This window comes from Globicephala melas, chromosome 3 (genome assembly GCF_963455315.2).
Source record: "Globicephala melas chromosome 3, mGloMel1.2, whole genome shotgun sequence".
Lineage (NCBI taxonomy): Eukaryota > Metazoa > Chordata > Mammalia > Artiodactyla > Delphinidae > Globicephala > Globicephala melas.
In genome coordinates this window covers 38405591-38419688 of record NC_083316.1, presented here as the reverse complement: position 1 = coordinate 38419688, position 14098 = coordinate 38405591, and positions in this window count along the sequence as shown.

Genomic DNA, 14098 nt, shown 5'->3' with positions numbered 1-14098 from the left:
TATAGAATGAACTTTACTTTCATCTGTATATTCACCACGAAAGGCACTTATTCCTGATTTGATCAGAATGATACTAGTTTGATTACATATTACATTATTTACAGTCATTTTTTGAAAGGCCACAGTCTTACAAAATGAAATTGCTGTTACTTTGGCTCAGTCTTTAAAGTTAAAAGTGAATTCAAGGACTGTTAATTATCTCCTGATTGCTTATAATGTGGTGAATGTGAATACATAAAGAGTCAATCTGGATAATTTTGTACCTGTGCCAGAAAAGAAATTTCCAAGGTTAGTGAACTTCAGAAAGTCAGTGTGATGGGAGTACTTTCTCTAAAATGTTCACATTTATTGCCTATACAGTGTTGGCTCACCTCGTTATTCATGACCCTACATAAATTTGGTGCTGCTAAAAGTCACTAAAATCAGCAATTCAATCCAAATGTTAATACTTCAATACTTAATACACCCCTTGTTAAATTTCTAATTTATCTTTCATTTTAGTTCACAAGCAATTTTATAATTTGGTGACATTTTTGCAGAGAACATTTTCTTCATAAGCCTAAAGTTCTCAAATTCTTTCTTTTCATGCACATTTTCTATTGCATTTTTATTGCCCAGAAGACTAATCAGGCAGCCATTTCTTATCAACAGCTTCTTTTCCTGTTATGGAAGAGTTGAATGACTACATCCATTTGTTTCACTGTTTCTGAGGGAAGACACTCTCCCTTGAGCATTGCCCCCTGTGGCATTCTGAGGACACTTTTTATAAATCAAAAACTGCCACTAATTCCCTGTGCAAACCTTCCTGGAGCTGTGTTTGCACCCAGGGAAAAACAGGGACAAGAACAGCAGCTTCAATATCTTCAGTAATTTGGATAAAACCCATTCTAACTTTAAAGTAGCCGCGTTCCTCTTTGACAATTCTCACATGTTTGCTTTGCCTCATATTCTGATTTTATTCTGCCTATAGATCTACTCTACCACTTTGGGAATCCAACTGCTCTTGAATATTACCACGTTCTTGCTACCAAGCAGGAAAATGACATGATAAATTGTTCCATATTATAATTAGCTTTGGGTATTATTATTCTTCAAATAAAGATGTTTACATATTTTAAACTCCCTTCCAATTTAAAGGTGATCCATTGGAGAGGAGATTTCTAAACTCAGAGTCTCGTGGCAAGCTTTTAGTCACGGGGAACTCTATGGGAAAGGTATGTATCGATGAGGTGGAGTGGGATGGAGATTTTTTTTCAAGCAAGCCTAAAATCACACTCCATCTATACAAAGCTAGCCACACTTAACGTAAACCAATTGTAAATGAACCTAGCTAGAATCTCACTTTACTACTATCACATTAATGAATAATGTCACTGATCATGTTAATACTACTGATGATAATGATGATGATGATGACAATGATAGAAGCTTATATATATTAATCACTTACTTTGTGTCAAGCACTGTTCTGAGTGCTTTTGAAATACTCTTTTGTTTTTAATCTTCACAACAGCTCTCTGAATCAGATAATATAACTATCCCCTTTTTTACAAATAAAGAAATTGAGGCACAGGGTAGTTAAGTAAGTTGTCTAAGGTCACACAGTTAATGATGAAAATATTTTGCTCTTCTTGTCCACTTTCTACAGTCACTAATGTTAGTGCTTTCCATGTCTTTTGCATCATGCCTTTTGTTCTCACAAACCTGATCAGAAAGCACTGGAGACTTAGGGAGATTAAATCGTTTGTCCAACATCACCTTGTAAGTAGAAAAGACTGAAAGCAGACACCAGCTCTGTTTGGTACCTAAATTTATCCTACTAATTACTATGCTGTTTCACAATAATGTACAAAATTATTGCAGATGATTTTGCTGATATAAGAACAGGAAATGGCAGTTTCATCTTGAGCTCACAGAGGAATATGTTATGGGGCTGGTGTATGAATCACAGTCTTTCCATTTCTCAACACAAATAAGCTTTGTGGATCCCACTGCAATATGTTCCTGAAAATGTCAGTTGCCCCACTGAGCAGTTTGCTTTGGGATAAGATAGCAATAGTACAACAAAGGAAGAGCCAGAGAGGAGGACTGGAGTCCAGGAAAATGGCGCCTCCATGGCCACAGCTCTCTCCAGCTGCCTGACCTTTGAACTTTCCCCAGCCTAACAAAAAGACAAAGATACTTTCTGACAAGACAGAATGAAATTCAGCTAAGGTTATGGTCAAGAACTTAGCCATGTGAGGCCAATATAAACAGGCTCTCTTGAAGAATTGAACAGTAGGGAAATTTATCCATCAAAGCTGGAGCCTGTTATCTGATCCAGTGTGTTATTTTTCAAAAATACTTTTCTTTCACTAAGCATTGATCCATGTAAGATGCAGAAGATAAGGCAAAATGTCAATAAGCTAAACACTAAAACATATATACAGGTATATGGGACTGGTAGATAGCCACAAATACTTTCTCTGGTTTTTCCATTTATCATTTAACACAACATTTTCTCTTATATCTATTTTTTTCTATTTTCTTCAAATCACAAGCCTCTGACTTTGTAACAAAAGTCACAATATATATTATCTTTCCTCCATGTTTTAGGGTATAATTATTCCCAGATATTCTACTTAAGCCTGTTAAAAATCATGCTTAGCTTACTCATTTTTCATTGTTCATGTATTCTAATTTTGACACATTTTGCATTTTCTTACTTGAGATGATCATTATAGCAAAGAACTCTGTCAGGTTTTTGTTTCCTTTGCTTGTTTGAGGTAGGGGCAAATTACTTTTATTCCTTTGAGCAACCTTACCAGAAATTATGGCATCTTTTTAAAAAATTCTTATTTTGAGAGTCACATAGTTACTTTTTATGTTAGCATCTGTTCATACAAGCCATGCACCATGGAACACTTACTTGATGGTTCTATTGGTTGAATCTCTTTATCTTGAAATATATAAACCATGCAGCAAAAATTCTTATGTGTGAAAAACTGAAGTGTTAGGAAATTACAAACACAGAAGCTACATATTTTTTTTCATCTTCATAATTTTCCCATGTGTTATTTTCTTTGTAGCTTAATGGAAGGAAGGCATATAACAGTGAGGAAGGGCTCAGATCTGACAGAATCATTATTCTAACACCTTTAAGCTGCTGACTCCCCATCTGTAGAATTCTGGCTATGATACCTATGTTGCAGAAAGGCTACTTTAGAGATTTGGGATAATGTAGGTAAAGTGTCACAGAGTCAATGCTTAATGGTAGTAATACTACGGATACTTCGTTTTGCATACTCATCCATAGCTGCCCCATTGCTACATTAAAAAAAAATTTTTTTCAGAATGGAACCCAAACTCTAGGCAAGACTTTTAAAGTTATATTTTCTTACAGGTGTCCCCCACTTATCCACAGAGGATATGCTCCAGGACCCCAAGGGGATGACTGAAACCACAGATGGTATTGAATCCTATATACACTATGAATTTTCCTTTGTATACATACCTGTGATAAAGTTTAATTTATAAATTAGGCACAGTAAGAGAATATCCAAATTGCCACTATCGCTACTCTTGCTTTTTGGGATCCTCAGTCTGATAACTAAGATGGCTGCTAAGTGACTAACATGACTAACAGCGGAATATGCTGGGCAAAGAGGTGGTTCTCACATCCTGGGCAGGACAGAGCAGGATGGCTCGAGATATCATCACCCTACTCAGAACAGCATGCAATTTAAAAGTTATGAATTTTTTATTTCTAGAATTTTCCATTTAATATTTTTGGACCATGGTTGACCGTGGGCAACTGAACCCACAGAAAGCAAAACCATGGAGAAAGGGGCAACTACTGTTTTGGGGAATAGACAGTGTATTCATTTCCTAAGGCTACCGTAACAAAACACCACAAACTGGGTGGCTTAAAACAACAGAAACTTACTGTCTCACAGTTCTAGAGGCTGGAAGTCTGAAATCAAGGTATCAGCAGAGCCATGATTCCTCTGGAACCTGGTGGGTGCCTGTAACCCTTGGTGCCCTTGGCTTGTAACTGCAACACTTCAGTCTCCGCCTGTGTTGTCAAATGGCTTTCTCCCTTTCGGTGTCTATGTTTCTGAGTCTCTTCTCCTCCTCTAAGGACACCATTTATAGAGGGTTAAGGGCCCAATCTACTCCATTAAGACTTCACCTTAAATAATTACCTCTGCAACAGCCTTATTTCCAAATAAGGTCACATTTTGAGATACTGGGAGTTATGATTTCACCGTATTTTGGGGGGAAATACAGTTCAACCCATAATAGATAATAATAAACCTATTATATAAAATATTTAAGTTTTATGATACCGATCTCTTACTTTAAGAATAATATACATATCCCTTTGTCCAATTCCTTCTGGAAAAACTTTCCTCCCATAAAGGGCATTTTTTCCCTAAAGGTTTAATTCCAATTTAAAGCAAAATCACATTATGACTTTGCAGTCTGTTGCCACTTCTCTTCTAATACAAAAGCCTCTTGCTAGTTGATTTTCTTGTAAGTTGTGTAGAATCACTTGACCCTTTCTGGGCACTATCAATTCATTATTACAATCAGTGCTTTTTCTTTTTCTTTTTTTTTTTTTTTTTTTTTGCTGTACGCGGGCCTCTCACTGTTGTGGCCTCTGCTGTTGCAGAGCACAGGCTCCAGCCTCACAGGCTCAGTGGCCATGGCTCACGGGCCCAGCCGCTCCGCGACATGTGGGATCCTCCGAGACCGGGGCACGAACCCGTGTCCCCTGCATCGGCAGGCGGATTCTCAACCACTGCACCACCAGGGAAGCCCCAGTGCTTTTTCTTTCAGCTCATAACACACCTGGAAAAATCATGCTCACTGGCCAGGTGAGCCTCTTAGGTATGAAGTCTCTTCAGTAATTGTCTTCCCTTTTCTACAGCCCACTCAAACTGTGACCTCTTTGAGGTGCTAGTTTCTTTAAGTAACAGTTATAATATGAATTATATGAGATGCTGTAATCAAAATAATGTAATAAGAAGTTCAAAAACATACTTTTCAAATATTATTTATAGTCATTTTTATAGTTATATTTTATATCTTTATTTCCATCTCCAGCTACCATCTTATTTCTCCTTCCCTTTACAACAAAACTCCTTGGGGAGTTGTCTGTACTCAGTGTCTGCAACTTCTCATGCCCTCCACTCTTTTGAGCCCACTCTAAGTTTATCCCCATCAAATGACCTTATCCCACCTCATGGCATTAAATGTCATCTATATGCTAATGATGCTCAACTACTTCATGAGCCTGACTCTTCCACTACATAGTCTAACATCTTCACTCAAATGTCCAAAGACATCTCAAATTTAACACATATGAAACTGAATTACTAAACTCACCACCACTCCTAGGTGTGGGACTGGGGAGGGGAATCTTTCCCTGCTTTGGTTAAATTTTCCCTGCTTTATTTCAATGAAAACGGTTACTCCAACACAATTAACCCAAAATCTTGGGGTCATTCTTGATGCCTATATTTCTTACACACTTCATATATACATGGTCACACTATCTTGTTGACTCCAACTGCAGAAAAAGCTGGGCTGTTTACCACTTCCCCAGCATCATATCTGACATATATCAGTCGCTGGGACAGCCTCTCAACTAGTCTCCCTACACTTTCCCTTGCCATACTGCAGTATATTTTAAAGACAACAAAGTGGTCCTATTGAGACACAAGTCATGTCATCTTGCTGCTCAAAAAATTCCAGTGACTTTCCATGTCTTTTAGCGTAAAAGCCCAAATTCTTACACTGACCTATAAGGCCGTGCAAAATCAATTGCAAAGGTAATTGATGCCTCATTGCCCCTCTAATCTCTTTTATTCACTCCAGCTTTTTCTCTCCACAACAGTCACATTGATCTCCTTGCTATTCCTGCAACGCTTCAGAAACAACCCTACCTCAGGGCCTTTGCATTTTCTATTGCTTTTGCTTAAGATTCTACTTGTCAAGATATCAGCTATTTCCCGGATATAGCGGTCTGCTTTCTTCAGGTGCTTACTAAAATATCATGATCTCAGTTCATTTTACCCTGGCACCCTATCTAAAAATTCACACACACTCCCCAACATTTCATACCCCCAATTCTGCTTTATTATACTTCCTCTTAGCAATTATTACTGTGTGGCATGCTATATATTTTATTTATCTTACATATTTCTGTCTTTAGCAGCTAAAATGAGGACAAGGAATGTTTTCTTTTTAGTCCATTACCGTTTCCCAGCTCCAAAAATAATGTCTGGGACATAATAGTGTTAAAAAATTATTTTGAATGGTCTGTTTTATTCACCAACATATCCCCAGAATTTAGAATAGAGCCTGACACGTAGTAGATGCCGAATAAATATTTTTGAATGAATAAATGAATATCCTAAAATACCCATTGCATTGTCTTGCACTTGGTAATAATTTGATAAATGTTTCTTGAGTTATTAAAGGTTTTCCAAAATAAAATTTTGATTTTATTTAATTAAATAATTATTTCCTTAAAAAGTTGTCTGAATATTTAAAAAAAAAATTATTCTAGGTGGTTTTACTCTCTATTATTTTGATTTGTCTCCAAAATTAGAATGATGGTATTTCTTTTTTCTAAGCACTCAATACCTTCAGAATTTAACTATCAAGAAAATTATTATAAAGTGAAGTAAGTCAGGCAGAGAAAGACAAATATCATATGATATCACTTATATGTGGAATCTAATTTAAAAAGTGATACAAGTGAATTCATTTACACAACAGAAACCAACTCACAGATCTCGAAATCAAACTTATGGTTACCAAAGGGGAAACGTGGGGGAAGTGATAAACTGGGAGACTGGATTAACATATACATACTACTATATACAGAATAGATGACTAATAAGGACCTACTGTATAGCACAGGGAACTCTACTCAATATTCTGTAATAACCTATATGGGAAGAGACTCTGAAAAGGAATGGATATATATATATACATATGCATAACTGATTCACTTGGCTGTACACCTGAAACTAACACAACAATGTAAGTCAGCTATACTCCAATAAAATTTTTTTTTAAAAAAAGGATTATAAAAGCTAGAAGCTGTATTAAAATCACTTAGACATAGCAATGTTGTTATGTGAAATTAAAAGAAAAAAGGCTTCTTTTGCTGAAAAAAATCGGTGGTTCTAGGGCCATCATCTAAAATAAAATAAATGAGATTTCTACCAGAAGACTGTCTTGAAATAAGTAATATCTTAAGTTCTTCAGCAACATGCACTTCACCATTTCTAGATTTTTATTCAGTACGGTGGTACTTCAGACACAAATTTATAGGAGCTGATTTAAAGACATACAATGGCAAAAACTAAGATTAAATTAATAAAATAAGTAATCATGTGTTTTCTTCCTTAACTAAAAATTCTATTTATACAGAGCAGTGAGTGCCTCAGGACATTCATATTCCATTTTATTGTATTTTTTATTATAGGAATCATGAAAAGTGAAATAAGCATTGATTGGATTTGTCATACTGTATACAAAACACGAATGCACAATTATCACACTGCTGAAATGCCTATTCTGGAAACATACTGCTCTAAACACTTACCAAAACAAATCCACTCACTCTACTAAAATAAGTTTATTTGCAGATGATATATAGATAAGATACTCATAATCTATGATAAATAGATACTACTGAATGTCTACCTTGAGAATTTAGTGCCATGACTGATTTTTATTTAATCCCAGTGTTCTATTGATCTCATTTTACAAATCTTTTCCACAGGAAAAGAAGGGAAAAAAACAAAAGCGTTCTATAGTCTAGTCAGAGAGGTATCTCTTTTAGTGTGTTTTATATGCAAAACAGCAAACAGCCACAACCTAGAAAAGGGGAAAATGCATTCTAAAACCCAAAGTGAAGAATGTGCAAAAGAAGCCAGATGAGTTTCTCAAGGCACAGACATTTTTTCAATTACGAAGTTAATACCAGGTCATTGTTTAAAAACCAAAAAGAACAATACAGAATTATACACAGAAAAAATTAAAAATTTCCTTCTCAACCCCTGTCGCCATCCCCATGTCTGCCACTCAACTTCTTTCTCCAGAGCTAACTACTATATACAGTTTCTGTATACCCTTCTAGAACCTTTTTTATATATTATATATAAAAATATATACACCCTTCTAGAACCTTCTAGAACTTTTTCTATGTATTTATATATAACATCCTAGAATCTTCTAGAACTTTTTCTATATATATTTTTTAATAGATGATTTTATGCTATCTTACATGAAAGCTACTCCCAAACAATTCTTAAGCCAAATAAAGAAAATGTTTTGGCAGACTTCAGAAACCAAGTCAGTCAAATAATTAAGCAACTTGTATATTATATCCATCATTTTTCAAAAGAAAGCAGCAGTAACTTATGAGCAATGCTACCTGACAGGATTAAATTATCAAAAATAACTTTTTTTCCCTACATGAACAAAATTTATCAAAATCTACACGCTGAAGAATTACATAGAATAAGTTAATGCCACAGGAATCCATTCTAAGTGCTCATTACTTCAATAATCACAGAGGACATGGCTTGGCAACGCACCTTAAAACACATCAGGAACTCCCATTGCCCTGACAGTTTGAGGACATCAAGAGTTAAAAAAGACCTACTTTTGTCACTTGCCAAGTGAAATATCCACATAATGTTCTTAGATACATGTATGATGGAATAAACAAAAGAATTTTAAGGTAATTTGTACAGATTTTCAAAATCAGATTGGTTTTACAGATTGATAATTTGACAATAAATAAGAGGATATCGGTGATCATCCACAATTGTTAATTTTATCCAACAGTGATAGCCCCAGTCTTCTATCTCCTCTAATATGTTATCTGCACCATGCATGCTATTCTTTTTTAATTTAAAAAAATGGCACTTTCTGGTAGAGGTGGGGCTTCTCATTTCAAGGTCACATGCAGAACCTCCTCTCACTAATTACGTCCTAACATCGGAGACCATGTACAAATGAATTCTACTTTCTTTGGACAATACCCCGATCACCTTGTTTGGAGCCTACTTTTCAGGGTAGCCACGAGAAGGTTTTCCTTGCACAATCAATGTTCAGTGCATCCTCGAATGGTCACTGAACCACCTACAAGCTGATGTGACTCCCACTGGGCTTCCTAGCATTGGCAAAGATGGTGCTTTACGCGGTAGCTCTTAGGCAGTCTCCCAGAGCTGACTGGGGACCTTTGGATCTCTTCATATATTCTTCCTCTATGATATAAAGTTCAGACTTTTGGCACTCAAAATATCCAGGTTCATTTATTTGAAAGCTATAGGTTCTGTCCTCCTTGTCAGTAGTTTATTTTGAGACCTCACAGTGAGCAATTACTCAGTAGTTTTGCAATGTCAACAATGCCCCGAGGGCAGGGCATATAACAAAGCCTTGACTGTTTCCTGAATAGTCATAGGAAGTTCAGGAGGAAAATAGAAGCTTGGGAAAGTAAAGGTTGGAACAAAAATGTACGATGGCTAAGGCTGACTTCATAATATTCGCTAATCAACGAACAATGACTGCCACAACTTTCTTATAAATGTTGTGTGGCATGGATACAGCCTTATTTTAAGGATGGTGATGATGGAATTTTGGCTCACTCTTATGTGTATCAGAAAAACAAAAAACAAAACAAACAAGCAAACATAAAACCCAACAACCTTGTAGAGACTTCTTTGAACACGAATTTAATTTTAAGAGAAAGATTTAATAATATTATAGGAAATAGGAATTCTCCTCCAGTTTCTCCTCCTATTAGTATTCCACAAACCTTCCAGTGCTTTTATTTGTTCATCCATTAGAGTTTGAGCTCCTGGTGAGTAACAGTACTCTTTTAGAGCCTGAATAATTATCACAGATGCTTAGACAGTATTCAGAAGACAGGGGCTGCTATTAAAGGTACTGCCTCATTAATTGATTAACCCAGGTCATAGAACAACTATAACAACAAACACTAAGCTCTGAATGAGCTCCTGTGTTTGCTTACTTATTGCACAAACTTCCTCTGGACTTCTTTGTAATTCAAATTTAAGCCAGGATCCTAAAGAAAAAGAATAGCTCTAAAGTCTTAGAAGACTACCTAGGCTGTTAAATAAAACCTTTTTCGTTTTCCATAGGACAAATAGTCACACTAAGTAATAAAAGCACAGTAGTAATAAATGACAGTGGTTCACTCCTTCACTGGATATTTCCTTTGGTATTTAAATCTTTCCTATTTTTAAACAAACAAGCAAAACAAATTTTAAAAATCTCATTGACCTCCTTTCTCCTGAAGCTAGAGTCCTTTCTTCATCCTCTTTTTCACAAACTTTCCAAAATGCTGTCTATATTACAATATTTCTATTTCCTCACCACCCTTATTATCTCACCCAAACAGTTCTTCGTAAGACCTTCAGAACACAGCAGACATCTTCAGAGCTCATACTTTTTTGGCTTCTTAGTATTTATTTATACTGTGAACTGTTCCCTTCTTTTCAAAATACTCTTTTCTTGGCCTCCTTGCCACACTTTTTTCTTTCAGTATCTCTGGCTACTAAAAGTCTTCTTTGCAATATTATCCTGCAGAACTAAGCATTGAAGAATCTGATATCTTAGATTGTTTCGTACATACCCATGGCTTCAATTACCTTCTACAGGTCAATGAGTCTGTCTCTGTGTAGACCCACATTTTTAGCTTCAAATCAGTACATGCAACTCTCTACCTGATACCTCCATGTGGTTGTCTAAGGCTTTTCTTAACTCAAATTTGTTCACTTTTGGCCTCCACTGCTAATACTCAACTGTGTACTGCCCACTTCTCTCTCCAGGAATATGGCATTGCATTCCTAACTGGTTTCCACACTCACTGTTGCCCTCTCCAAGCCCAGCCTCCAAATTGCAGGTTGAATAATCTTTCCAAAAAAGCAAATCTGATCACATCAGTCATTCCACCTCTTCTCCACCCTACAACACATTAAAAACCCTTCCTGAGGTCTCAGCGCTCTTAACAAAAAGACCAAACATTTACAGCGCCTGGTTACCTCTCCAGGCTCATCTCAATTCATTCCCTTTCTGAATAGCTACACTCTAGCCAATCATATTCTTTTAGTTCCTTGAATCCTCCCCCTTTCCTTCCACCCACAGGCATTTGGGCAGGATGCAACCTCTGTCAGCAATCTTCTTTCCTATCACCCCCGTAGCAGACTCTGATTTCTTCGTATGCTACTTCCTCACGGAAGCATTTCCTGACCTCTGCTATGTAACAAATTATGATAAACACAGAGCCTTAAAATAACCCAAACATTATCTCACTGTTCCCATGGGTCAGGAGTCTGGGTTCAGGTTAGCTGGGTCCTTTTTATAGAGTTTCACTAGACTGAAATTAAAGTGTTGATATGTACAGCCTCACCTAAGGCTCAAGATCCTATTCCAAGATCATTCATGTTATTGGCAGAATTAATTTCCTTGTTGTTATAAGGCTGAGGTGCTCATTTTCTTGCTGGTTATCATCAATAAGTGAATGGGTAAACATATCATGGTATATCTATACAGCTGAATGCAATTCAGCCACAAAAGCAGTGAGTTATTAGTACACACAATAATATGAGTGAAACTCAAGCTATCTATTCTGAGAGAAAAAAGCCAGACAAATAAAGAATACATACTATAGGATTTTATTTATATAAACATCTAGAAAATGTAGTCCATCATGGCAGAAAGTAGATTGGTGGTTGTTTGGGGATGGAGCTGATGGAAGTGGGAAGGAGAGTTACAGATGGGCAAGAGGAAATGTTTGGGAGTAATGATGGGTTCATGATGAAATTGTAAGCTTTAAATATGTGGTGTTTATTATGTGTCAATTATTCCTCCATAAGGCTATAAAAAAGAATCATCATCATCATCACCACCACCATAGGATGTCTTTTATGCCTTAAATCACTTTGCTTTCTCTCATTTGATCTTGGTCAGGAACCTAGGTCTTCTTTGAGTATCTTTTGAGACATGATCTTGGGGGTACTCAAGGCTACCAGATGACCAACCATTATATGAATTCCCAATTAGAACACTGGCAAGTATGGAGCCTGAGGACAATTTGAAGAAAGGAAGAACATGTTTTTAAACATGTCTGGCAAATTTTCATCCTTACCAAAGAGACCTTTTCATACCTGTAAGTCAAGAGGCACCTTGTGTAAACATAGAGAGTATGCTACAAATCTTTGCTAAAGGTAGCAGTGAAATCAAACTCAATTTCTAAAATGTATTTTATAGTGACCAATAAAACAATTCTAGCTAAGCTAAGAGCTTTCTAAGCATATACCCAATAACTTAATTTTAATTGATATAAAAGTTATGTGTTTTCTGAAACCACTGAGAAGAGCAGAACTAGAAATGTTAAAATGTTACCACAATACTGAACTTGAACTTAAGTTTATTTAGCTCAAGTGGTTCAAGTTCCTGCCCCTGACCTTGCTCCCCTTGTTACAGGTAAAACAATGCCCATGGTTTGTGGACATATCAGTGGAGTGCCAATTGGATGATATCTTGGTAGAGAAAAATTAGTATAATTCCCCAAGGTGCGTGGAATAATTCCCTAATAACTACAACTGATTAAATTCTAGTTAGAGCCATACTGGGCTTCCAATAACCACAATTAGTAGAGTGCAGTTTCACCTCCCAAATCTGAAGAAAAATACCTGTATTGAAGAAAACTCTAGTTACTGTCAACTACATAAATGAAAGTACTTGAATACCGCAGCATGTACACAATTAGCTAATAAACTTCAACTCAATAATTATCTGAAATTAGGAAAGCATAAAAGAAAGGAACGTGCTGCATACCAACTCTACGTTTTCCCCTAAAAGCATTGCTCTCCAGTGGTGACAGTCACAACATGTTTGGGAAAATGTTATTGGACCTTGTGGAGTTAACGATGTAGTGTGGCTTTCAGCTAGAAGGAGAGCTTTAGAGCAGAGTCATAAGAATATAGTGGTAATTGTGCTCAACACCAGAGAAAAGATGTAAAACAGCGAGATGTTGAGAATAATACGTTTAATGGAAAGAAACATAAAACAAACTTCACAATGGTGCCCTTTTAATGTGCTCAAGATAGCTGTTAATTTTGAAAAGGTAAGTAGACTCTTTATAGCATATTCAGAAGTAGAAGGTAAATGTTAAGAAGGGCTATTTGGGGATAATAGAAAGTATGATACTAAATCTTAAAGCAGTAGCTGCTTAAAATCTTGCCATTTTCCAAATTTAGTCTATGACCTAAAAAATTTTAACAGCCCGAAGCCCGTGAGCAGCCTTAAGCGGATCGAAGAATCAGCCACGCATTTGGAATTTATAATCAGATAATGAATTCTGCACAAATTGAAGATATCAAAAGGTGGAAACAAAGAATTATTAAAGTATGGAATGAATGGAATCATTAACGTCATAGAAGTTTAGAGCTAGGAAGACTTTACAGGTAATATCATACAATTCCCTTTTCATACAAGTAGAGAAAACATGGCCCAAGAGATTACATGACATGCTCAAAAGCACATAGCAGAAAACCTTTACAATCATGGCTTTCTACAAGTGATTTAAATGCCTGGAACTCAGGAGATCATTAGTAAATATTTGCTGACTTAATATATACATAAGTGCTTTAGCCTTGTATTAAATATTTAATTATGCATAGCCAAATAGCAAGTAATGCCGGTCTGCATATTAAGATTTCTTGAAAACATAGTACTCTTTAATTATTAATTTCATAACACGGTATTTGTAACCATTATGGTCAAGATTAGGGTCTCTGAGTCTGAGAGCAGCCACCTACCAGCTCTGAGATCACCAAGGGTTATATGCCCTGAGGATACTGTGTTCTTTGGATTCAAACTCCACTGTAGTCTCCTTATGAAGTGTGCTGGACCATGCCCAAGTCCTGAGCATCCCTCATCCCTCTGGCCTGTCCTGTGCCCTCTATTGTCAGTCTTCATCTTGATTTCCACCAGTGAAATGCAGGAAGCCAAGAGCAGTATTCATAAAACAGGGACTACAATCGGACAATGAAAATATAAG